The sequence below is a fragment of the Bos indicus genome, chromosome 1 (genome assembly GCF_029378745.1).
Source record: "Bos indicus isolate NIAB-ARS_2022 breed Sahiwal x Tharparkar chromosome 1, NIAB-ARS_B.indTharparkar_mat_pri_1.0, whole genome shotgun sequence".
Lineage (NCBI taxonomy): Eukaryota > Metazoa > Chordata > Mammalia > Artiodactyla > Bovidae > Bos > Bos indicus.
This window is the reverse complement of record NC_091760.1, coordinates 18,634,504-18,660,141: the sequence shown is the minus strand read 5'-3', so window position 1 is coordinate 18,660,141 and position 25,638 is coordinate 18,634,504.

Below are 25,638 nucleotides of genomic sequence, written 5' to 3'. Positions count from 1 at the left end.
TGGAAGAGGTGTTTGCTATGACCAGTGGATTCTCTTGGCAAAATTCAATTAGCCCTTCCCGGCTTCATTTTTACTCCAAGACCAAATTTTCCTGTTTTCCAGGTATCTCTTGACTTCCTTCAATTCCTTCCTTCTTTCCAGTCCCCCACAATGAAAATGGCATTTTTGGGGAGTTTCAGTTCTCAAAGGTCTTTTAGGTCTTCATAGAACTGTTCAACTTCAGCTTCTTTAGCATTACTGGTTGGGGCATAGACTTGGATTACTGTTATATTGAGTGGTTTGGCTTGGAAACAAACAGAGATCACTCTATCATTTTTAAGATTGCATCCAAGTATTGAATTTTGGACTCTGTTTTTCACTATGAGGGTTACTCCATTTCTTCTAAGGAATTCTTGCCCACAGTAGTAGATATAATGGTCATCTGAGTTAAATTCACCCATTCCAGTCCATTTGAGTTCACTGATTCCTAAAATGTTGATGTTCACTCTTGCCATCACCTGTTTGACCACTTCCAATTTTGCTTGATTCCTGGACCTAACATTCCAGGTTCCTATGCATTATTGTTCTTTACAGCTTTGGACTTTACTTCCATCACCCATCACATCCACAGCTGGGTGTTGTTTTTGCTTTGCCTCCATCTCTTCATTCTTCCTAGAGTTATTTCTCCATTGTCCTCCAGTAACATATTGGGTAATTGCTGAAGTTCTAAATAAAACTTCATCATACATGCCAGTTCTTGAAATTTTTATGAGAACATGTATAAATCACTAAAAGCAAGGGAATACATTTATCTTCAGATAGCAGATGTTATTAGTATGTACAACTTAAAATATATCTTATACTTGTTTATAAATATATTTTCTGGAAAATCAGGGGAAAAGCATGCTCATGAGTTTTTCAACACATATGCATAAGTATGTATATTTGTTTCTATATGGATGTGTATGTTATATTGTTTGTTTTTGTGATTGCTTCTATTCAGTATATAATAATGGAGCTAAACTAAGGATTTGAAATTCAAATCCTTACTCTTCCTCTTACTATCTTTGTGAATTTTATTCAATTTGCTCATATTTAGCTTCATTTCTCTTATAAAAAATGCAAAATAATAGGGATTCCTATCTGAAAAAAGATGATTGGATGAATTAAATCAATAAATATATGAAAATAATTAGCAAAATATCTAGTTTACAATGAGCCTTTAATGAATATTCACCACCCTATTGTGTGTATTTCACCATGGTTGGACACACAAGCATTCCCAAGGGTGGCAGGGAAATGGAGATGACATGCTTTCTTTATTATTTTTTTTTAATTTTATTTTATTTTTAAACTTTACATAATTGTATTAGTTTTGCCAAATATCAAAATGAATCTGCCACAGGTATACATGTGTTCCCCATCTTTAGATCTGACATTCTGAAATATTAACTAATATAATATTGTAAAATTTAAAAGTAAAATAAAATTTAAAAAATAAAATAAAATATTGAAAGGAAACTATGCCAAGACACTATAAGAAGTCTTCTTTAAACTATTGAATACTTTTTTATATCCTAAATAGTGTATGTGTTTGAAGTTGATCATAATCAAAATTTCAAAAATGAGGATTTGATTGTGTTGTACAAAATGAACTATATATACAATTGCAGATTATATATATATATATATATGATATTATAAATATGTATTTCATTGGTAACTTGAACGACAGTAGTATCTGTATTTTTTAAACACCACAAGCTCTCAAAATCTCCCACACTTCTGCCCATAGACAAGGAGCATGGTACACCATTTCAACATGGGTCTTTCAAAAATTGATGGAGGCCCATGGATACTAGAGTAAGGAATGCATTGGTTCTGATATTGGCTTTTTACAAATAAAAGATAGAAAAAAGAACAGGGATGGGATTAGTGGACTGATCTCCCCACTTATGTTCCATGTCACATGGATTTGTGGGACATGAATTTGAGCAAACTCAAATTCAAGGGACAAAAGTTTGAGAAAACTCTGGGAGATAGTGAAGGACAGTGGAGCCTGGTATGCAACAGTCCATAGGGTTGGAAGAAATTGGACATATCTTAGCAACTGAACAATGAAAACAATCTGGGTTGCAATTTAGATGATTCAACATTAAGTCAGCTTTGGTTTTAGCATGAAACTATTTGCCTCATCATTGAAAGCAGATTTCTGTCTTCTACTTCTGCTTTCCAAAAACATGATCTACTTTTTAAATAAACCACCTATAATCCCCATCTTTCAAGTAAGGGACCTTCTCTTGCCCTCCATAAGTCCAAGCAATCACTGAGCTCAATCAGTCCATAAGTGGGCACTTAATTACCTTATTATACATATTTTCTTCCTGTCTGAGTTTTCAGAATAAGTTCTGCTGCTACTTGTTCCTTCTTCTCAATTCCATGCTCTTTTCTATTGGTTTAGAAATCTTCTTTTCATTGAACTTTTAAAGTCACCTGTAGATTGTTATAATCCTCAATCGACCAATTCTTCAGTGAAATAATAGAGGCAGAAAGTTCTCTTTTGCTTTTCTTAACTATACTCACCTTACATCGTTACAGAATTTTTAGCTAGGCATATGGCCATACATAATAAATATTATTTTTCCAATGTTCCTTACTTTCAGGAATAACCATAAAACTATGCTCCAGCTAATGGTATGCAAATGGTCTTATGGCCGTTGGGGCAGCAAGATAAGATACACTCTTTCCAGTCCTTTTCATCTCATCCTCTTCTTGCTTACAGAAGAATAGATGTAAGCGCTGTCGAAAAGGACTCTGAGGTTGAGAGTCACATAGTAATTAACCCAGTGGCAGATAAAATTGGGGGAAAATGGCAAAGTTATTTTGCCTCTTTCACGGCCTTGTTGATCTTAGTCAAATAAGTTGTTTGAGCCAAGAAGAGAGAAACAAATGTCAGTTTTATGGTACTTGCTCTGCCTATTATCTCTGCTGAAATGTTTTTCTTCCAGATATTCTCATGACTAACCTTTTTACCTATTTTAAACTTATTCTGAAACCATATTCTCTAGTGTCCTTGATTCCTTTAATTTGCCCCAAATCCTCTCTCCCATTGCACTTATTATTCTCTAATACATTATATAATATATTAATGCATAATGATTAGTGTACCTAATCCAATAAGCTGTAAAGTTCCAAGAGGTAAGAGATTTTTTTTTAATTTAATTTAATTTAATTTTTAAACTTTACACTATTGTATTGGTTTTGCCAAATATCGAAATGAATCTGCCACAGGTATACATGTGTTCCCCATCCTGAACCCTCCTCCCTCCTCCCTCCCCATACCATCCCTCTGGGTATTCCCAGTGCACTAGCCCCAAGCATCCAGTATCATGCATCGAACCTGGACTGGCAACTCATTTCTTTTGTTATGGATGTGTTCCACATGTATAACACAAGGTGTGATACATGCAGTTTAGTTAATATTTCTGAAGGAAAGAAGTAAAAATGATTAATAGAGATAAAGAAAACTGCAGGTACAGACTATGAGTTGGAAATATTCCATAAAATTAAACAATAGCTGCAACTTAAAATAAAATAAAATGAAGAGGTATCATGACCTGAATCTTGAAGTATTGGGAAAGACAAAGTAATGCAGAAATTTGTAGATCTTCTCAAGATCTGAGACTTTTAAACATCACTAGAGTTCAAGAGAAGAAGGATAAAGTTTGGAACATTTGAAAGTTCAGTTCAGTTCAGTCCCTCAGTCGTGTTCAACTCTTTGCGACAACATAAATTGCAGCACGCGAGGCCTCCCTGTCTATCACCAACTCCCAGAGTTCACTCAAACTTACGTCCAATTGAGTCAGTGATGCCATCCAGCCATTTCATCCTCTGTTGTCCCCTTCTCCCCCTGCCCCCAAACCCACCCAGCATCATAGTCTTTTCCAATGAGTCAACTCTTCACATGAGGTGGCCAAAGTACTGGAGTTTCAGCTTTAGCATCATTCCTTCCAATGAACACCCAGGACTAATCTTCTTTAGAATGGACTGGTTGGATCTCCTTGCAGTCCAAGGGACTCTCAAGAGTCTTCTCCAACACCACAGTTCAAAAGCATCAATTCTTCAGCGCTCAGCTTTCTTCACAGTCCAACTCTCACATCCATACATGACCACTGGAAAAACCCCAGAGCCTGTCTAAATGGACCTCTGTTGGCAAAGTAATGTCGCTGCTTTTCAATATGCTATCTAGGTTGGTCATAACTTTCCTTCCAAGGAGTAAGCATCTTTTAATTTCATGGCTGCAATCACCATCTGCAGTGATTTTGGAGCCCCCCAAAATAAAGTCTGACACTGTTTCCACTGTTTCCCCATCTATTTCCCATGAAGTTATGGGACCAGATGCCATGATCTTCGTTTTCTGAAGCTTTAAGCCAACTTGTTCACTCTCCTCTTTGACTCTCATCAAGAGGCTTTTTAGTTCCTCTTCACTTTCTGCCATAAGGGTGGTGTCATCTGCATATCTGAGGTTATCTCCCAGCAATCTTGATTCCAGCTTGTGCTTCTTCTAGGCCAGCATTTCTCATGATGTACTCTGCATATAAGTTAAATAAGCAGGGTGACAATATACAGCCTTGATGTAGTCCTTTTCCTATTTGGAACCAGCCTGTTGTTTCATGTCCAGTTCTAACTGTTGCTTCCTGACCTGCATATAGGTTTCTCAAGAAGCAGGTCCAGGTGGTCTGGTATTCCCATCTCTTTCAGAATTTTCCACAGTTTATTGTGATCCACACAGTCAAAGGCTTTGGCATAGTCAATAAAGCAGAAATAGATGTTTTTCTGGAACTCTCTTGCTTTTTTGATGATCCAGTGGATGTTGGCAATTTGATCTCTGGTTCTTTTGCTTTTTCTAAAACCCACCTGAACATCTGGAAGTTCATGGTTCACATATTGCTTAAGCCTGGCTTGGAGAATTTTGAGCATTACTTTACTAGCGTGTGAGATGAGTGAAATTGTGCAGTAGTTTGAGCATTCTTTGGCATTGCCTTTCTTTGGGATTGCAATGAAAACTGACCTTTTCCAATCCTGTGGCCATTTGCAAGAGAGTAACTGAAATAATAAGCCATGAGATCCTCTTCACAAAGAGGAAAAAAGACAAGGATATGTCTCCTTTGCTTATCTATCCATCTACCTGGAGTGTAAAGGTCAATTAAACAATGAAATTTTGGACCTTGGAAAGTTAAACTATTGGTGTCAAGGGTGTAAGTGTATAAATAGGGCAGAAGTAGAGGTTGTTATCAGAGAATGAAATGCTTGAGCTAATGACTCCGGTAACTAATAATTTCAGGTGATAATATCCAGATTTGGCTCTGTAATGGAAAAATAGCTGAAGTGGAGTGAAGAATCAGTCAGGAAAATACCAGAGGAATGAGAAAATCAATCAAGTAGGATATGGCGGTGTAGGGTGAATAGACACTGTTTTAAAAGAAATACCTGACATTAAAAAAAAAGACCCATTAGATTAAATACATAGAAAAAAGGGAAACCTTATGCCAAGTCTTTGAGATTAATATGGAAGGTGATACACAAAAGATGCTTGGAAAGAGTGATTTTAAAAGGAAAACAAAAACAGAATGAAAGCCTGATAACAATTTCACTGTCTAAAGCAAACTGCAAATCACTGAGGTCTATGAAACAAGACATCAACAAGCTATTAGAACAATACAGTGAAATTTAAGCAGAATTTGTGAATCTTACTGGAGAACATTTAGAAAAAATATTATTCAGATAAGAATAAGTAAAATTATTAAGAGGGGAAAATAGTAACATGTAAAGGATAAATTATTTTTACAAAAGCACCGTGACATAGTCATCATCCCCATTTAGCGGAAGAAACCAAGGTCCAAACAGGAAAAGCAGTATGCCTGAGATTGAACAGCAAATAGTCACAGAGCTCTACTTCTCACCTAAACCTCCTTCCCAGGTTAAGTGTTGTTGTTGTTTAGTCTTTAAATCGTGTTGGAATCTTGCAACTCCATGGACTGTAACCTGTCAGGCTGCTCTGTCCATAGGATTTCCCAGGCAAAAATAGTACAATAGGTTGCCATTTCCTTCTCCAGGGGATCTTCCTGACTCAGGGAGTCAGGGATCAAACCCAAATCTCCTGCATTGGCAGGTGGACTCTTACCACTGAGCCACAAGGCTATGTAACCTTCTTTAAACCTACATGAGTGGGCATAAACTTTAGAGTAAAAGAACATGGTTTGATTTCAGACTCTAGCCTTCATTAGCAACTTTCTCTGAGGGTTATAGTAAGGACGTAATGATTTAAATTCCATAATGATTATTAAAGAAAGCCTCACCTAGCACTTATCAGTGACAAATTATATCTAATACTATAATAATTATCATTGTCATTATCTTTACTAGTCTTATTATTTGTGAATTTTGGTCAAATTATTTCACTTATTGGAAATATTGTTTCATCATCAATAAAATGAGAAAATAATGCTCATTTTTGTGAATAAGGAAATAAGTCTCACTTCAAAAAAGTCATAGTAAAGATTAGGTTGATAATGAATGGAAAAGTTCTGAAAAAGCCCTTGACTTGAGCTGTTAAAACTGTTCAGTAAAATCTTTTGAATCACAAGCAGTTGAATGTATGCTCCTTAAAAAAATCATTTCTGGATCCTTCACCAGCATAGTTTACATCTTTTCATTATCACTGTCACTTTTATACACAATTCAAAGAACTGAACACAGTATTTTAGAGACTGCCTAGCATTGACATGACTTGTACTGATCTTAACTGTATCTATTTCCTAGTTTCCATGCAAAATTTAGAAGCTGTATTGCATTATAGTTTCATACTGAATTACAATTCAATTAAAACAACCAAGTCCTTTTTTTTCCCCTTATGAACTTTTAAAATCTCTGTGCGACTTGTTTGCTTAGATAATTAGAGAGGAAATCTTACAAAAGCATATATGGGAACAGACTAGACAAATTACTTTTAGCACAAAGTTAATTGATGATATGTGAGCCTGTGCTTCTGTTTGATGATAGTTAACATCTGTTTATGATGTAGACTATGTTTAACTATGGCCATCCCCATCCACGGTCAGCATTATTAATAGCTCCATAAACAAAGTCTTACTCCTCTCTCACTCTTAGGTATTACGGTAATGTGGACACCCATCTGACTTTTTCTTATGGAGATAACTTACCATCCAGTGGAAGGAACATCTCATACTAAACTGTGTACTAGAAGATAACTCAAATGAATAATGAAAAGCAAATCAATAATTTCATATATGCCAATGACACCACTGAAATGGCAGAAAGTGAAGAGTAACTAAAGAGCTTCTTGAGGAAGGTGAAAGAAGAGTGAAAAATCTGGCTTAAAACACAACATTCAAAAAACTAAGATCATGGAATCTGTTCCCATCACTTCATGGCAAATAAATGAGGAAAAAATGGATACAGCAACTGACTTATTTTCTTTGCCTCCAAAATCACTGGGAACAGTGACCACAGCCATAAAACTGAAAGATGTTTTCTCCTTGGATAAAAAGCTATGACAAACCTAGAAAGTGTATTAAAAAGCTGAGACATCACTTTGCCAACAAAAGTCCATATAGTCAAAGCTATGGTTTTTCTGGTAGTCATTGGGATATGAGAGTTGGACCATAAAGAAAGCTGAATGCCAAGGAATTGACACTTTTGAAATATGGTGCTGGTGAAGACTCTTGAGAGTCCATTGGTCAACAAGGAGACAAAACAGTCAATCCTAAAGAAAATCAACCCTAAATATTCATTGGAAGGACTGATGATGAGGTTGAAGCTCCGGTACTTTGGCTACCTGATACGAAGAGCCAACTCATTGGAAAAGACCCTGATGCTGGGGAAGATTGAGAGCAGGAAGAAAAGGGTTTGACAAAAGATGAGATTATTGGATGGCATCACTGACTCAATGGACATGAGTTTGAGCAATCTCTGGAAGAGGGTAAAGGACAGCGAAGCCTGGTGTGCTGCAGTCCATGGGGTCACAAAGAGTTGGACATGGCTGAGCAACTGAACAACAACAACAAAGTAACTCATGAATGGGAAGAAAATATTTTCTTAAAATGGCTAAAAATGAACATTTAGATTATGATCACCTTAATTCCTAATATTATTGCAAAATGGAACTACATATTATGGAAGCACTATGATTAGAGTTCTGGTATCTATACTTAATCCACTCCACTATTTTTGCCTGGATAATCTCATGGACAGAAGAGCCTGGCAGGCCCTAGTCCATGGGGTTGCAAAGAGTCAAACACAAATGAAGTGACTAAGCACAGCATATCTATACTTAGACCTCTAGGTTTTAATATTAATTACCTGTGATGTTAGGATGATAAACATACCATCCACTTAAGTTCTTGTCATGAATAAATTAGTGAAAACAAAGTGCTTATAATAGTGATTGTGTATGTGCATTTGTGTGTGTGTGTTAGTCGTGTCCAACTCTTTGCAACCCCATAGACTGAAGCCTGCCAGACTCCTCTGTCCTTGGAATTCTCCAAACAAGAATACAGGAATGGGTGACCACTTCCTTCTCCAGAAGATCTTCCAGAACCAGGGATCAAGCCTGCGTCTCCCAGATTGCAGGGAGATTCTTTATTGTCTGAGACAACGGGGAAGCCCATAACAATGTATAATAAGCACTAAATAAATGCACCATATTATAGTAATTATAATTGTAGTAATTATCATTATAATACACATAATTGTTAATATTATGCATTTAATATGCTTTGTATGGCTTTCAAATATTCATTTATATTATTTTATTCTTAATATCACTGTAGCTTAATATTGAATGAGAAGTTTCAGTAGTATTTCTACTAGAAATTTTCAACATAAATTCTTTCTAATGCTCTGTAAAGTTTACTCAAGCTAGCATTGCATACTATAAGAGATATTTGTAATTTCTAGGTCAGAGAGAAATTAAGGGAGTGCTTAGTGTTCACAGTTGTCCTTATATAACCTCCCCATCTTCTCAACAACTTTGATCAGTCATGCATCTATTTGTCTTTGAAGGCAGAGGAAAAGGTTCTGCATTTTATAAGGAGAACATATCAGCACTTATACTTAATTTACAAAGTGAAGCTTTAAGTATTTCTCAATGGAATCAGGATGTACTCGGATTGAAAAAGCATCTTCTAACATTTCACTTTCTGCAAATGCACAATCATTGTGGTAATGGATGGCCTGCTTAAAGTGATAGCTAATTTGGAGAAAATATGTTATAACTCCACTAAAAGTATCAATTACATGCACTCTAGTTCTCTTCCCTCTCTCCTTTATATATTATCAAATACATGAAATTTTCTGACCAAAAATGTTATCAACTATGAAATTAGGTGATTGCAGTTTAGTGTCAGCCTTCATAGTCTTCCTTGACCATGTAACCTGAGTATACACTGGGCAGGTGCAAGGCCAGTTTAGACCTCAGTCATCTGGTGAGAAATTTTCAAAGCTGCCTTGTTGTTTCCAGCATTTAAATCCTCCTCTCATATCTAAAGTGACAGGAATATGAAGAATATTTTCCCCAGTAAATAGGCATTGCTGTCCCCAGTATAGGATCAGTAAATGCTATCAGAAGGAAATATACTTGAATAGATCATATCAATGTACTTGAATTTGTAGTCATGCTAATTGCTGTGTTTCTTTAGTGACAGTCTTGAATGTCTTTCCTTTCTTTTCCTTCCCTTTTCTTTCTTGTCTCTTTCATTATTTTGAAATAACAGGGCCTATTGCCTTTTTTTCTTACTAATTATTTGGTTTTATTAGAAGTTTGGCTAGGGAAATAAATATAATTCTATAGTCTCTAGAATGCAATTGAGAAGTAAGATTTATATTTCTAACTTTGGGGATCTATTTATTCACAATTCTTCTTGCCCAGTGAACATACTATCATAACTGACTCATGAAATGATGCTAAAACCTAGATGTAGCCCACATCATGCTTGGTAAGTATAAAGAATGCTATCAGTATTCCACCCTATTGCCCATTTCCCAGTGGCTATGAGAGTTGGCTGAGACCAAGTCATAGCTTCTCCCTTCTCAGGTGAATAGTCCTTGGCCAGATGAAAGCTGCTTGCCCAGGAACTTACAGCCCATTTCAGCTCATCCTAACCTTCCTAAAGACCTGGTTTGTATGAGGATACAGAAGACTGGCCCCTTATCCCAAGTGAGACTAATCTGTCTAAGATTATAGAGACAGCACTATACTGTCTCTTAGTGCTCTTTCCTTGTCCAAAACTGATGTCACTCACAGCATTTTGCAGAGAGTACTCCATTAGCAAGGTGCTTAAACAAAATTCCTTGTCTCAGGTTCTGCATTAGTAAATCCAATCCAAATAAGCCAGGGTCAGCCCTGTTGCTCTATTATGATCCCTGAAATATATCCAGTTCAGGGTCAATATTGTGCTACTTTTCACATCTTATTTTTTATTTACAAAAACCCAGTCACATATCCACATCGAATGTTTTAAAATAATCTACTATTCTAAAAACAATTTTTAAACTTCTTTATGTACATAGTTTATTTTCTTCATTTCTGGCCACCACTCGTACAATATAAAATAAATAATACATTATGAAATATTACATAAAATTAACTTTTGGCATATAAAATAAATGACATGTAGGTAGAAAGAAACATTTTCTAAGAACTTAGGAATTGTTTCTTAATGACAGAGAAGAGAGACTAAAATAATCAGGAAAATAGAGAGCTGTTCTGGTGGATACTCATCCAGCATGAAGGCAGTAGGTTTACAACAAAGTCTTCACCAGTGGTGTTTCCCTTCTCCAGGCTCCACCCTAGAACTTTGAATCCTGAAGTTAAACTTGCTTACAGGTATCCACTATTCTCATGATTTCCAAAATGGGCCTGGAATAGATTTTAGTCAGGGCTGGTAGAGAGAGAAACAACCTTAAGCATGAATTAGGAACCCAGTAATTTCAGTCTGAATTTAAGTTTCTGTAGTTAATGTGGATCAAGGCCACCACATTTTACAAATCCAGGAGTATCATTTAGAAAGAACACAACATGAAGGTTAGTGGAACTGTTATAGACACATGGTGATCCTAAACAGAATTTTTCAGATCCTCGAAGCTTTCAAGGAAAGTAGATCAGAAAGTTTAGGCCTTATCTCTTGTATACTGTAATTAAAAGAACTTATACAGTTCTAATAAGTAGATAATTATTTAGAGTTGAAAGAACATATACAAAATATGTTTGGGCTGAATCTCAGCCTGAATTTGTAATATCTTGGACAAGTCATTTTTTATTTCTGATCCTTAGTTTTTCACTACAAAATAAAGGACTTATAAACATTCAGGTAGAACACATATATTTATCTTCAATCCATTCTCAATTTCTACTAAAACAGTACTAAAAGATTAGCCACACCACATCTCCAAACAAAGATAAGATTCCAGAATGACAAAGAAAGCAGGAAAAGAAGTAGCAGTCTATAAGAAATTTAGAAGAAAGCTCAGTAAGTGGAACATTGATAAATAAGCAACAAATAAGTAGCGTGAACGGAGAAGGCAATGACAACCCACTCCAGTACTATTGCCTGGAAAATCCCATGGATGGAGGAGCCTGGTGGGCTGCAGTCCATGAGGTCGCTAAGAGTCGGACACGACTGAAGCAACTTAGCAGCAGCAAGTAGAGTGAAGGCAGCTGGAAATTAATTTTGTGTGGTATTGAAGAACTCAAAAATAAAGCAAGTTGGGAACATTCAGCAAATGAGGATATTAGGCATTCTGTTGGATACAAAAATGGTTAAATCTCTTAGTTTCTTTCTCAAGTTTAAGTTTCCATCTTGAACCTGTATAATTGAAACTAATTTTTTTCTAGCCTTGAAGTCAAAAAGTACCTCTGGGGGCAAAGAATAGGTGCCACAACTAAAATTTAAAATACTACATAATAATAAATATAATAAATATTAAGACTCTATAATCTATTACAAATATTAAATTATGTTGTAGTCCATATTATTAGCCTCGGCCCAGAAGACAGAATGCTTCTTGTGTGTGGAATTGACCAATAGACTAGAAAAGACATAGGGACCCTAACATTTCCTTCCTACTCTGTCAGGAAACATTTAACAGGAGGCTTCCTGTGTGCTGTTTTGGATCTGTCAGGAATTCTCTGTTCCTTATTAATTCCTGAATACTCAGGAATTAAGAAGAGTGGCAAGCCTCTCCCGGGGGCTGAGGAATCCAGGCATTTCCTTCATTAGTTTTTCTATACTGTGATAAGTACCCTCTTCCTTCTTGTGAACCATATGGTAAAAGTGATTGTTTACAATTCTCTCTCTCTTTATTATGGATCACCTATGTTTTGTAAGTCTGGAATTTTAATCTTTATCTTTGCTGAGAATAACTACCTTGTAAGACAGTATAAGTATATATGCCCACACCATGTTGATAAAAACACCTTTGCTCCATCAGAGCTTTGGTCCCTGTGTCTTGCTTTCTCTCTCTCTCTCCCTCTCTCTCTTTTTCAGTCTGATACCCTGGAGCGCAGAGGCTCTCTGAGTTCACTTTCCTGCCCTGGCTTCTAAGACCCTCTTGAGAAGGCACTCTGAGCCTTCACCCCATTGAGAGGGCGCCTGAGGCCTTCTTGAACAGAGCAAACCCCGCGCAGGGGCTTTATTGGCTTTCTGCATAAACCAAGGAATATCAGTCTCTTTCTCTCGCCTTTACTTTCTTATTGGTCAACTCTGGGCCACCAGGTTCTGGTCCATTAAAGGACCTCAACACTATTCTGTTTGCTGAGACCACTGGGTTCTCAACTGATCTGCTTAAAGAAAAGTTCAGGCATAGATAAGCCTGAGATATGAACACAGAGGTTTCATTCAGATTTTTAGTTCTTTATGGTTAAAAAATCTGAAAATATTGGTATAGACATATATCAATATATATAATAAAATAGAGAAGAAACACTAAATCTTCAAAAAGAGAGAGATTATGTCCTTAAAAGAGACCAGTAGGCAAAAAGATAAAGAATATTTGGTAGGGTAGGCAGGGCATGAAAAAATTATTTGGGAATAAAAAGTGCTGGCAATGTAATATTAAGAAAACAGGACACCTACAGGAAACTATTCTTATGAAAAAATAAAATAAACATAAATAAAAGTGAAAGTGACAACTTGAAGGGAAAATTATATTAAAGAATTAATACTAGAAAATTCCTTATACCCAAAGGACATGAATATCCTCCAAAGTGAGGTATGAACTATAGAACAGAAAGCCATGGAATTAGAAACAAAGAGGTGAAATGGGTGATAATTCCCAGGAATTATTTTAGGAAGTAGCCAGGATGACCATCTGAAGCTGATTTAGAGGAAAACCTGCCTAGGTAGAAGCAAGATGACAAAGGACTTCAGGTAATTTGCTTCCAAACAGAAATGCAAATTAATATGACAGAATAACTGATGTGTTTGACTTTTTTCCTAGCAGAAGACGATGATGAATAAATTATGAAGACTATGATAGCAGGCATGAATGAAATTAGGTACTAAGTACATAAAACAGGCAACTATTAATTCTAAGGAAAAGAAAATAATTATGACAGCAAATGTAATCATACTGCAGTACATAGTTCAGCTATATTTACTTTGAGTTTATAACATTATAATCACAATATTGACTTAAGAAATCAGCAAAAAATTATACTGAATGATAACATGAAAAGTATGACGTCTTATGGTTGTGGGGTAGCAGAGGGAAATTAAATCTATAATGTAAGAGAGCAGAATGTCCTTTTTCCAGTTAATATAAAATGTCTAAAACTGAAAATAATATGTGTATATTGCTTAGATATATATGTATATTACATATATATATATATATAATATATATGTATTTTAGTTAGAAATGTGTAGATAAATCCCAGAAGAAAGACTTAAAATCTTGAAAGTCATTTTTATATAAAAGTAGAAATGGAAGAGAAAATTTGGTCTAGGGGCTGAAGATATGATTGAGACTTAATTGGGTGACTTTAATTTTTAATGATGTGCAGATATTTGATAAATATAAATAAAATACTGTATGAAATGTTAATGACCTAGAAAATTTAACAAACTTTTCAAATATCAGCTTATACTTCAAAGAAGACCCTTGATAAGTATAATGATCTCTGCCTAGATCTTTGCCACTCTTCATGAGCAACCCCAAACTGCATTCAGAAAGGAGAAGTTTACCTGCATCTGTATGGGTGCATTAAAATGAAATTCAAGTTTCTTTCCTTATAACCAAGGGTCCAAGTTCAAATGCAAGAATGTTAAATTTAGACCCATGGATCTGAACATGAATATTTTGAGAAAATAAGCAGAAGAGAAGCACATCAACCTCTAAGAAAACTTTATAAAAAAGATAGAGGCAGTTCTCAGATGGCAGTGACAAGAAAAGGCATATAGGGACAAATATTTTCTGAAAAAGTCTTCAGGGAAAATGACATTTCTAAAGCAGATCTAGGCAAAACCAAATTCTTTTAGATAGATTTGGAGAAGGAAATGGCAACCCACTCTAGTACTTGTGCCTGGAAAATCCCATGTATGGAGGAGTCTGGTAGGCTACAGTCCAAGGGGTTGCAAAGAGTTGGACATGGCTGAGCGACTTCACTAACCAATTCTTTAGATTGATTAACCAGAATTAGACTGGTTAATAGATAAAATTGAGTCAGATCAATGTGCTGCAAAATAGGTGACTATTTTAATAGTCTATTTATTATCTTAATATCTTATTTAAATATTAAATACTATTTAATATCTTAATAGCCTAAGAGACAAAAATTGAATTTCCAGTCTCTGACACTGGTGATAGGAATGGAGAAAGAAAGAATGGATGTGAGCAAGGTAGAACTTACTCATGCATTACATGTGAGGACTGAGATATTTTGAATGACTCAAGTTTTCAAATTGTGTGATTAGTCTTGTCATTGAGATAAAGAACAGGAACATCCTTGATTCTCTTTTGTCCAGTTTGTATTAATTCTCAGACTTCAAATGACATTTGAAATGAATGGTAGATTCTGCCCAATCAGAACTGGCATTTAGACTGAAAGTACGAACTAGCTAGAGCTTATCTTTTGGGAGGAAGATTAAGTATAATGTTGATAAGATAAGAAAGCATTAAAAAAAATCATATCCGTCTCTTTCATGTGAGAGTTCATATGAAAAAATTAATATAAAGTGCATAGAAAAAATCAGGACATTATAAAATTTTATTCCACTATTAATCCTTTTAACATTATTATAATCCAAATACATATGTATTATATTTGTAGGCAGTAACTAAGGAATACATTAATTAGAAGAATGTTTATGTCTGGAAATTGCTTTCAACATGTCTAGATTTACATTAAAATACAGCCAAAGCAATTTTTGTAGCACGCACTTCAGCATAAACTTAAAGACAGGTGACCACATAAGGAAGAAATCTTAAGTGAGAGAAAATAGATTTGCTATTTTTTGTGCAGTGAGATGTGCTGAACTCGGAGAGAAATATTTATGGAGGAAAAAAAGAAAAGCCTCTCAAATTTGTTGATCAAAGTTGAAATTTCCAAAATGTTGCACCAATGAACTTCCGCATTTCAAAGACTAAATATTTAATGTTTCTTAATGTATAAAAACTTTAACTGATATAAATTATATCATTAATAGATATGCAAAGGCACATATTTATCTTATGTGTAGGGAGGTCTCCTCTGTTTTCAGGTGACAGTGTCTTAACAGAAGAGTTTTTGTTTTTTATTATATTGATGTTCAGTTCCGTTTAGTTCAGCCACTCAGTCGTGTCCGACTCTTTGCGACCCCATGAATCACAGCACGCCAGGCCTCCCTGTCCATCACCAACTCCCGGAGTTCACCCAAACCCATATCCATCAAGTCGGTGATGCCATCCAGCCATCTCATCGTCTGTCGTTCCCTTCTCCTCCTGCCCCAAATACCTCCCAGCATCAGAGTCTTTTCCAGTGAGTCAACTCTTCACACGAGGTGGCCAAAGTACTGGAGTTTGATGTTAAGAGAGCTCAAAATTATTGACATGTTAGTTTATTTTATTATTTTTTTTTAATTCTTTACAAATTTATTATTCTAGTCTGTTCCATTTCTTTGCAAGGAGTGAAAGGTTGTTGTTGAATCACAAGAATACACCGGGATTCTTGGCCCCCGGAGGAGAAGAATTCAATCCGGGGCCAGAGACGAGGCTTGATCGCTCGGAGCTTTTGTGTAATAAAGTTTTATTAAAGTATAAAGGAGATAGAGAAAGCTTCTGACATAGGCATCAGGGTAGAAAGAGTACCCGCTTGCTAGTGTTGACAATGAAGTTATATACTCTCCAGTGAATCCAAAGAATGTCTGGAGGTTGTAAAGACCTCATCAGACCTACTCCCATAATTTACATTTTAAGATAACACTGTCCTCAGGCAAGATACATCCTTGTAAAGACCAGGTCTACTCCCATAATTAACATTTTAAGATAACAGAAGGTTTAATCCAAAGACTGTCCTTAGGTAGGATACATTATTGGTATATAATCCTAAGGAATGTGGAGAAAGAAAAAAAGTTTGTCCTTTTTTCCTCCTTGAGAATTTCAGACCCCTCTGTCCTTGGGGACCCCTAGACTCCCTATCAACCTGTCTAGGAACTGACTCTATCATTCCCCCCTTTTCTTTTAGGAGAATTATGTTGCCTAGGGAAAAGGGGAGTCGTTCTCATTCCATAACTACTTCCGAGGTGACAAGGGGTGTTGTCCCTAAATTGGTGAGGCAACATATTCTCCTAATCCTCATATTGAGGATATCTGATCCAGGGGCCCCAAATAGTAGCTGGAGGAAGCTACAGCAGTAGCAGGAGTTTGAGCAACCATTTGTAACTTAAAAGCTTTCATGCAAGTGCATATTTCCAGAAATACATCTTGTTACATATACTCTAAATATACATATGCATGTCTACAGGTAGATACACACTGATTAGATACAATAAGTAGAAACTATTTCCTTGAAGATAAAGATTTTCATGTCATCTATTTCCTACAACAGCAGTTTCAGAGCAATTTCAAGGTTAAATGACAACCCAGCATTGTTATTTTTCATACAACTGCCTGACAATAGGGTTTCAATGTGTAACTAATAGTAATTCAGAGACTCCTGGAATAAAGCCCATAGAGTTTAGTGCAAAAGGAAAACATCATAGATTAGTTTAGAAGTTAAAATCAAACAAACAAACAAAAAAAGAAAAAAGGATAAATTCCTCTGCAGTAAAAGAAAAATATCAGTTACTTCAATGTCTAATCATGAGGAAAGGATATTGCTTGTTTCCATAGCAACCAAGTCCTGAGTATACTTCATTCATTTCTTTTCCACCAGAATCTGCCTCATTTGGTGAAAAGAAATTCAGTATCATATCAATGAAAACTCTAATATTTATGGATCCAAATACATTTTTCTGTCTAGGGTGACTAAGTAAAGATGCTGAAATCTAGCACAGGCTCGAACAAGAAAACTTAATTTAAATGTGAGAAGAACTGAAGTTTCTCTTGAATTTTACTTATGTATGCAGCATCCATTATTTGAGCATCCGAGAGAGATGTTTTTTTCATCTACTTTGACAGGCTCAGCTCTTTGGAGAGTTTATTTTATCTCCTGTAGTCAGAAGTTGAATTCAGCGGCACTTCTGGCACAAACTTAAAAGTCAAAATACAAAAGAACTAGCACATTTATTCTTGTCTGGCAAAGATAAGATTTATTCTGTGTGGTGTAAAAACACCTGACAAACTATCCACCTGATATTGAACTTTCAAAATACTTTCATAGCATATTTTCTAGTGGGAAAAATACGTTAACATAACTGACGGTCAGTTGTGTTTCCTGTGATTAGTTAGAGAAATATAAATTTCTTTTACAGCTATTTTATATAATTTGATGGCACTGCTGTTGTGGTTGATCCACTGATGGTTGATCACAAGTTACAAAGAAATTATTTTATTTGGAAGCACAATTTTAACCTCTCTAGCTTTGTCAAGTATTGAGTCATACAACTCAAGTGTGTGATTTTGACACACTCATCTGTGTCTTTATCACAAGTGACAATATCATATATTTTTCATTTATTCTATTTCACTGATGTATCTCCATAGGATCCTTTCATTTTCTATATAACCACTTTAATTTCTTTTCTTGTATGCTTTGATCTAGTATGTGTAATCCTTAGAAAATGCTAGGTTCCATGCAAGGAACACAACTCTTTTGCCTTGTGTAGTCCAACACAGGGTCTAGCACACAGAAGGGACCCATAATATTTGATGAATAATAAAATGATAATGAGCCAACAAAAATTTTACTTTTTCTATTGCTTGCTCATTTTAACCAAATTCCAATGATTATATTGATATTATCATCTTTATATTTAGGTTGAATAAGTATTGCAGCTTGTGTAAAGGCATCGGGAAATGGATATACATAACTAAAAGATAGTATCCATCAAGTCTATGGCATGATATTGTTTATGAAAGTGAAAGTGCTACTCTTTGCAAACCCATGGACTGCAGTCCACTAGGCTCCTCTGTCCATGGAATGCCCCAGACAGGAATACTGGAGTGGATTGCCATTCCCATCCCCAGGTGATTTTTCTGACCCAGGAATCAAACCTAGATTTCCTGCATTGCGTGCAGATTCTTTACTGGCTATTGTTTTTAGAGATAACCCAATAAAGGACATATGACACAGCATGATGATTGGAAAAAAAAAAAAAAAAACAACTTATCCTAAAATTGGTGACATTTTCAGGAAAAGAAAAACACAAAGAAGAGACAAAAGAAAGAGCACTAGAGGTCAAAAGTATTCAGCTTGTTTTCTTCTCATTTCCTTCCATAAAAGCTGGAATTTTAAACAGATTTAATATTAAATTTGGCAAACAAGCAAGTAGGTAAACAGATATTATAGATGCACAGTTCACATGGTGTGTGGACACTTTATTCATCATTATACATTACCAAACTGTGACTGTTATTTTTCTAATTACTCTGTTTATTACAGTAAACAAACAAAGTCTCTGTTCTCAATATTATATCCTAATGAAATTACAGGAAATGCATTTTTCAAATATATAAAGAAAAAACAGTATCTAGAGACTAATAGAGAGTATTTGATATAGGAGATCATTTTATAATGGGTCCTGAAAAAGCATCACTGGTAAAATGTCATTTGAGCAGAGAACTCAAAAAGGCAATAATTGAATCAGACAGATATCAAAGGAAAAATTTCCAGACCGAGGGAATAACAAATAAAATATTGCGAGGTGAAAGTACCCTTAGCACATTCAAGAGATAGTGACAGAGCCCAAGAGCCTCTGAGGCTTGTTCAGAGTGAGAAAAGGGGAGAGAACTAGGATATAAGATCATAGGCTTAACAAGGAATCCAATTGTACAAGACCTTGAAAGCCGTGGCCGGAAGTTCAGGTTCGATACTGAGTGAGATGGAAGTTGTTAACAGGTTTTGAACAGAGTAGTGATGTGTTCTGACTGACAACTTAATAGGATCTTTCTACCCGCTGTCTGGAGAGTAATCTTTTTGAGGGCAAAGAAGGAAGAAAGAAGATCATTCAGGCGGCTATTGCAGTAATCCAGTTGAGAGACTGTTGTGTTTGAGCCAGGTTAGTGGTGACAGAGATGGGGGAAATGAGTTGGACTTTCAATGTAATTTAAAAATCGAACAGAACAGAGTCCTGATGAATCGAATGCAAGCTGCAGGAGAAAAAGGGAGAAAAAAACTGTTGAGTCATGCTTCTGGGGCACAAAAAATGAAAGATAAGCTTTCCTTTAGAGAAGGAAAAAGGAGCAAGTGGAAGGGCGGTGATATAGATCACACCTCAATTTTTTTTTATCCCTAATTTGAGATGATGTTTATCATGTATCCAAGTAGAAGTATTTTGCTATGTTTTATCAGACTGTGAGACGAACAGGGAGAGAAGAATTATAGAAGTCAGAAATTCAGATTGTTTAGGATATTGGAGCCTGGATGTCAGGAAGTTCTATACATTTGTATATAAAGCTTCCTGGTGGCTCAGATGGTAAAGAATCTGCCTGGATGCAATACAGGAGACCTGGGTTCAATCCACGGATCAGGAAAATCCTCTGGAGAAAGGAATGGCCAGCCATTCCAGTATTCTTGCCTGGAGAATTCCATGAACAGAGGAGCTTGGTGGGCTACAGTCCATGGGGTTGCAAAGAGTAGAACATGATTAGCAACTAACACACACACACACACACACACACACACACACACACACCCCTTCAGCTTTTAACTTTTATTTTTTGATATATGGGAGTATGTGTTGTAAAGTTAGGGAATGTTGTAAAGAAAAATCAAAGCTACAGTGGCAAAGGTAAAAGGTAGCCACCATAATGATACACTTCTTCAAGCAGCATGAGTTGAGGAAGTGCAGTCACAGAATAGAAATGTACAGTCATGCAATGTTCATTCAAGGGTGTATGTGGATTCACACATGTACCATTATTTAATTATGTTGATGATTCATACATCAAACATGCTTTCAGGTTAAAAGTGTCTGACAGTTACTAACCACTCTGAACATAGAATATTTTCAAGGACAGAATGGTTGAATTCTTACAAAGCTTGTAACACATAATTTCTTATGGAGATAACAAGCAAATAATCAACATAAATTGTTGCAAATATTATGATAGAGAAAATAAGGAAGTTGGAAACTAGTCATAGCATCCATATACTTCATCTAGGGAGAAAAATTCCCTAAAACAAGTAGCTTCTAAATTAAAACTGATACCCTGATTGTAATATGATTTTTTAAAAGTTCTACCTTCATTTTTCCCACTTCTTTTAATCATCTCAAAAATTGAAAATGTAGCAAATACTATTTTCAAACTAAGATCTGAAAGGAATTTCAAATGGATCTTTATTTTTACACTTGTAAACAACTTGCAGCTATGATGCAGTCTTGTCCAGTGAGCATTTTCTTGAGGGAAACACAATTTAGAACAAAAGCTACGTAGGATGTTCCATAAGAAAAAAATTTCTAAAGAAAATTGTGTCATCTTTTGTTAGCATAAAAGTAATTGAAGCTATCTTTAACATCATTATTCTTCACATATGCAGCTATAACCTTTGAGAATTTCTAGTATTTCTAATCTAATATTTCCTGAATTAGAGAGTTGAGAACAGAATGAAAAGAATTCAAGGAGAAAGATGCTTACCATAGTATGATTTTTAGCTCAAAAATTCATTCATCCTTATCTTTTAAAAGACCCAAGACAACCAACCAACTTTTGGGTCAGGGAAGAAAGTCATATAGATTCTCTGCTTGATACATACATTAGAAATTTGAATAAAAATTTATTGAAAATAAAAGTGAGATTTCATAAACTTACTGATTATATGAACTAATTCAAAGATAAAACCTTGAATAGCCAGAGAAGCAATGTGGATTTTTCTCTAGATAAACAAAGGAAATCTGTAACTACTGTTTCTGACAAGAGCTCAGAATATCTATGACTCTTTGTCCATAAAGATCTAATAATGTTTTAACATAATTAGAATAAAAGTATAGTCAACCTTTTCTGGTTAAAATCAGTAAATTTTAACATATGCATGCTACTATACATAGTAGTACCTACTATACAGTACTATATAGCAAAATATATACTCAGTACTTTGTAATAACCTCTAATGGAAGAGAACTTGAAAAGATAATTATATATGATATATATATACACATAAATGAATTATTGTGCTGTACCCCTGAAACTAACACCGTAGTATAAATCAAGTATAACTCAATTAAAAATTCAGTAAACTTATGTTAATTTTTTTTCTTTTCTTTTTTTTTTACTTATTAACTCCCCCAAAGTAGAAAAAGTGCTCAAAGTTTTCTGGTGGTCAAAAAATATGACCAAGATCTTTGTACTAAGGTCTTCAAATTTTAAACGAATATATCAGTGATGTGGCATTTTACCCACTGGAGAGCTAAGGTCACTATATGTTTTAAAAATATTTTTACTAGCTTCAGTGTGAAGGGTGAACCCAAGAGGAAGAAGGTAGAGGAACCAGGAACTCATAGCATAGGACAGAGACATCCTCTAGATGTTAGTTGGTAATCCCAAAAAAGAAATCATATTGTCCCAAGTAAAGCAATGGCATTGGGAAGAGAAGAGTAATAGGATTTTGGGGGATATATAAGAGGTAGAATGCACACCAGTGTTGCTATAATAAAATAAATAAGCATTAGGAAAGAAATCAGGAAAGATGAAAACCATGTGACTAGGCATGTTATCAAATCAACTACCAAATCTCAAAGTTGAGCCTAAGGTCAGGTTCAGTTTGAATATATTCTTTTCCTGAGCCATTTTTCTTGTTTCTTCATTTAACTAAATACAATTCACTATTCAAGTCTTAGTTCAGACTTTATATCTACTTTGAAGCTTTGCTTGAATACAATAGCCTATATTAGATGTCCATGTATGTGTTTCTCTGTTACTTTTCCCTGGGAACTTATCATAGTAATTATAATTCTTTTCTAATTTTTTTATGTTTCTCATTGGAATATATGTTCCATAAATGAGTGATCTTTTTTTCAGATGCCCTAGTTGCTAGTTTAGCAATTTGAGCATTGGAGCTGTATAAATATATATAAAGAAAATAAATTTTAAAAATATGTAATAAAAACATGAAATAAACAAAAACACATTGTAAATGTGTAAATATTATAAATTATGTTTTTTAAATTTAAGAGGCAAAATCTATATTTTTCTATGACTTAACTCTCAAGAATAGATTCCTACAATACACATTTCCAGGGCAATCCTAAAAGGACATTTTGGACTGCTATGTCCATGATACATGTGATTTCCTTAATCATGTCTCCCCTGTGAGTTATATGGCTTGCTCTATAGAGTGTGGGGGGAGCCATTTTGCTCCTCAGAGCAGTGCTAGTGTTAGTTTTGATATGTGGCTTAGTCCTTAGCTATCTTTAAGATCATTTTTCTTCACATATGCAGCTATAACCTTTGAGAATTTCTAGTGTTTCTAATCTAATATTTCCTGAATTAGAGAGCTGAGAGCAGAATGAAAAGTATTCAAGGAGAAAGATGCTTACCATAATATGATTCTTAGCTCAAAAATTCATTCATCCGTATCTTTTAAAAGACCCAAGACAACCAACCAACCTTCAGGTCAGGGGAGCAAGTCACAAATTACAGAGAAGGACAATCTTAGCCTATAAATAATTTCCTGTAGTTTATCATTCCTTTTTAAAAATAATAGCTTTAAAGCTTAGTAACTGTGACCCAAAGGAAACATTCCTTGGATCGTTTCACTATAACAGTTTTTTAAAAGGCCCAGGGAGCAATGGAAAGTAAGTAGCCTCCCCTCTAGGATCTATTGAATTGATAGTTTGCCAAACCTAGCTTTGTCCTTTCTGTACCAAATGACTAGAAATCCAAGGAGCTTTCTTGTCACAATTGGTAAGATGTGATCAGTTTCTTTCTCTGTAGTTTTAATGCCACAAAAGAAATTTACATCTTAATTAATTTTAATTATATATTTCAAATGAAATTTATTTTTTTTTAATTTTCTTCCTTTTTTTTCTTTTTTTGGCTGCAGTGGATAACAAATGGGTTCTTAGTTCCCAGGCTATGGATGGAACCGCACCTCCTTACATTGGAAGTGTAGAGTCTTAACCACTGGACTGTCAGTGAAGTCCCAGTTTTAAATCTATTGCTAAGACAAAATAAGTAAATTCATGCAGTTGTAAATTAAGAGATGGAATAAGATATTCAGACTTTAAGCTATTTAAAATCATCTGGAATTTAAAAGACAAAACAAAATATCAAAACATTATGTGCAGTTCCCCTTCACCAAGGGAATACTTAGGATTTGCATTTGAAAGGCATGGATTCTAATCCTGATTTTTTTACCTGCCTGGCTGTGAATCTTAGAAAGTGTATTCAAACACTGAACATCATGTTTTGCCAGGTATTAAAAAAAAAGTTTGTTAGATGATCCCCAAGTCTATTTTCTCCATCATGACCTTCATTACAAGAAAGAAGACCTGATCTGGTTATTTTCTTGGGGTCCGAAATCACTGTGGACAGTGACTGCAGCCATGAAATTCAAAGATGCTTGTTGCTTGGAGTAAAAGCTATGACAAACCTAGAATGTGTGCCTGCTTAGTTGCTTCAGTCGTCTCTGACTCTCTGCAACCCTATGGACCACGGCCTGCCAGGCTCCTCTGTCCATGGGATTCTCCAGGCAAGAATACTGGAGTGGGTTGCCATTTCCTTCTCCATGACAAATCTAGACAACACATTAAAAAGCAGAGACATTACTTTGCAGACAAAGGTCCATATACTCAAAGCTATGGGTTTTTCAGTAGTCATGTACGAATGTGAGAGATGGACTATAAAGAAAGCTGAGTACCAAAGAATTGATGTTTTTGAACTGTGGTGTTGGAGAAGACTCTTGAGAGTCCCTTGGACTGCAAGGAGATCCAACCAGTCAATCCTAAAGGAAATCAATACTGAATGTTCATTGGAAGGACTGATGTTTAAGCTGAAGCTCCAATCCTTTGGCCACTTGATGTGAAAAGTCAACTCATTGGAAGAGATACTGATGCTGGGAAAGATTAAGGGCAAGAGAAAACGAGATGACAGAGGGTGAGATGGTTGGACAGCATCATCAATTCAATGGACATGAGTTTGAGCAAAGTTCGGGAGATGATGAAGCCTGTCATGCTGCAGTCCACAGGGTCACAAACTGTTGGTTATTTCTGACCAAAAATCACAACTGTTGACTGATAAGAGGAGTCAAGTCACGTGCCTGTCGTCTGCTTACAAGGGAAGGCTAGAATGTCATTTATGGCCTCTGCTTGGAAAGGAATAGGCTCAGGTAGTTCATTTTAAAATGCAGAAAGCATGCTTGAAAGTTGTTAGTGGTTATGAAACACAAAGTTAAGCTGCAACAGTATATTTTCTGTCTTAACATGATGGGTATTTATAGGGAAAAATCATTCACATGTGATTGATGAAATTTTGTACTTTGCATAGAGCTTTTGACATCATGAAAATGCAGATTTGCACCAATAAATGGTCATGGAGAGTACTTTTTATACAGGGCTTTGGTCAGGAATGGAGGCAAAGAGGTCTTCATGCTTCTTGATCAATATACAATGCTTGTGCAAGTATTGACAGCATCAGCACATTCAACTGAACAGAAAAACTATATGTCAAAAGTGTTTGGTCATAATTTGACTAACAGAAAAATGCAGCTAGTTGTCTATTGAAAGATAAAATGTAGAAATTGTAACTCTCTTTAAGGCTGGAATCAAAAGTTTTGGTAAACCTCCATAATTCTAGAGGTACATAAGGGATCAAAAGGTGAAATTTCAGATTTTGACAAAATGTGTCTAATTTGTTTTAATTTTTATGCATTTTTGTATTTACTAGTCAATATATAGATATTTTATATTTTATTAATGACAATTATATTATTACAGTAACTGCAATTATGAAATAATTTTGAAAGTGTACTTGGGAATATTAGAATTGCTTTTCCTTTCCATGGAG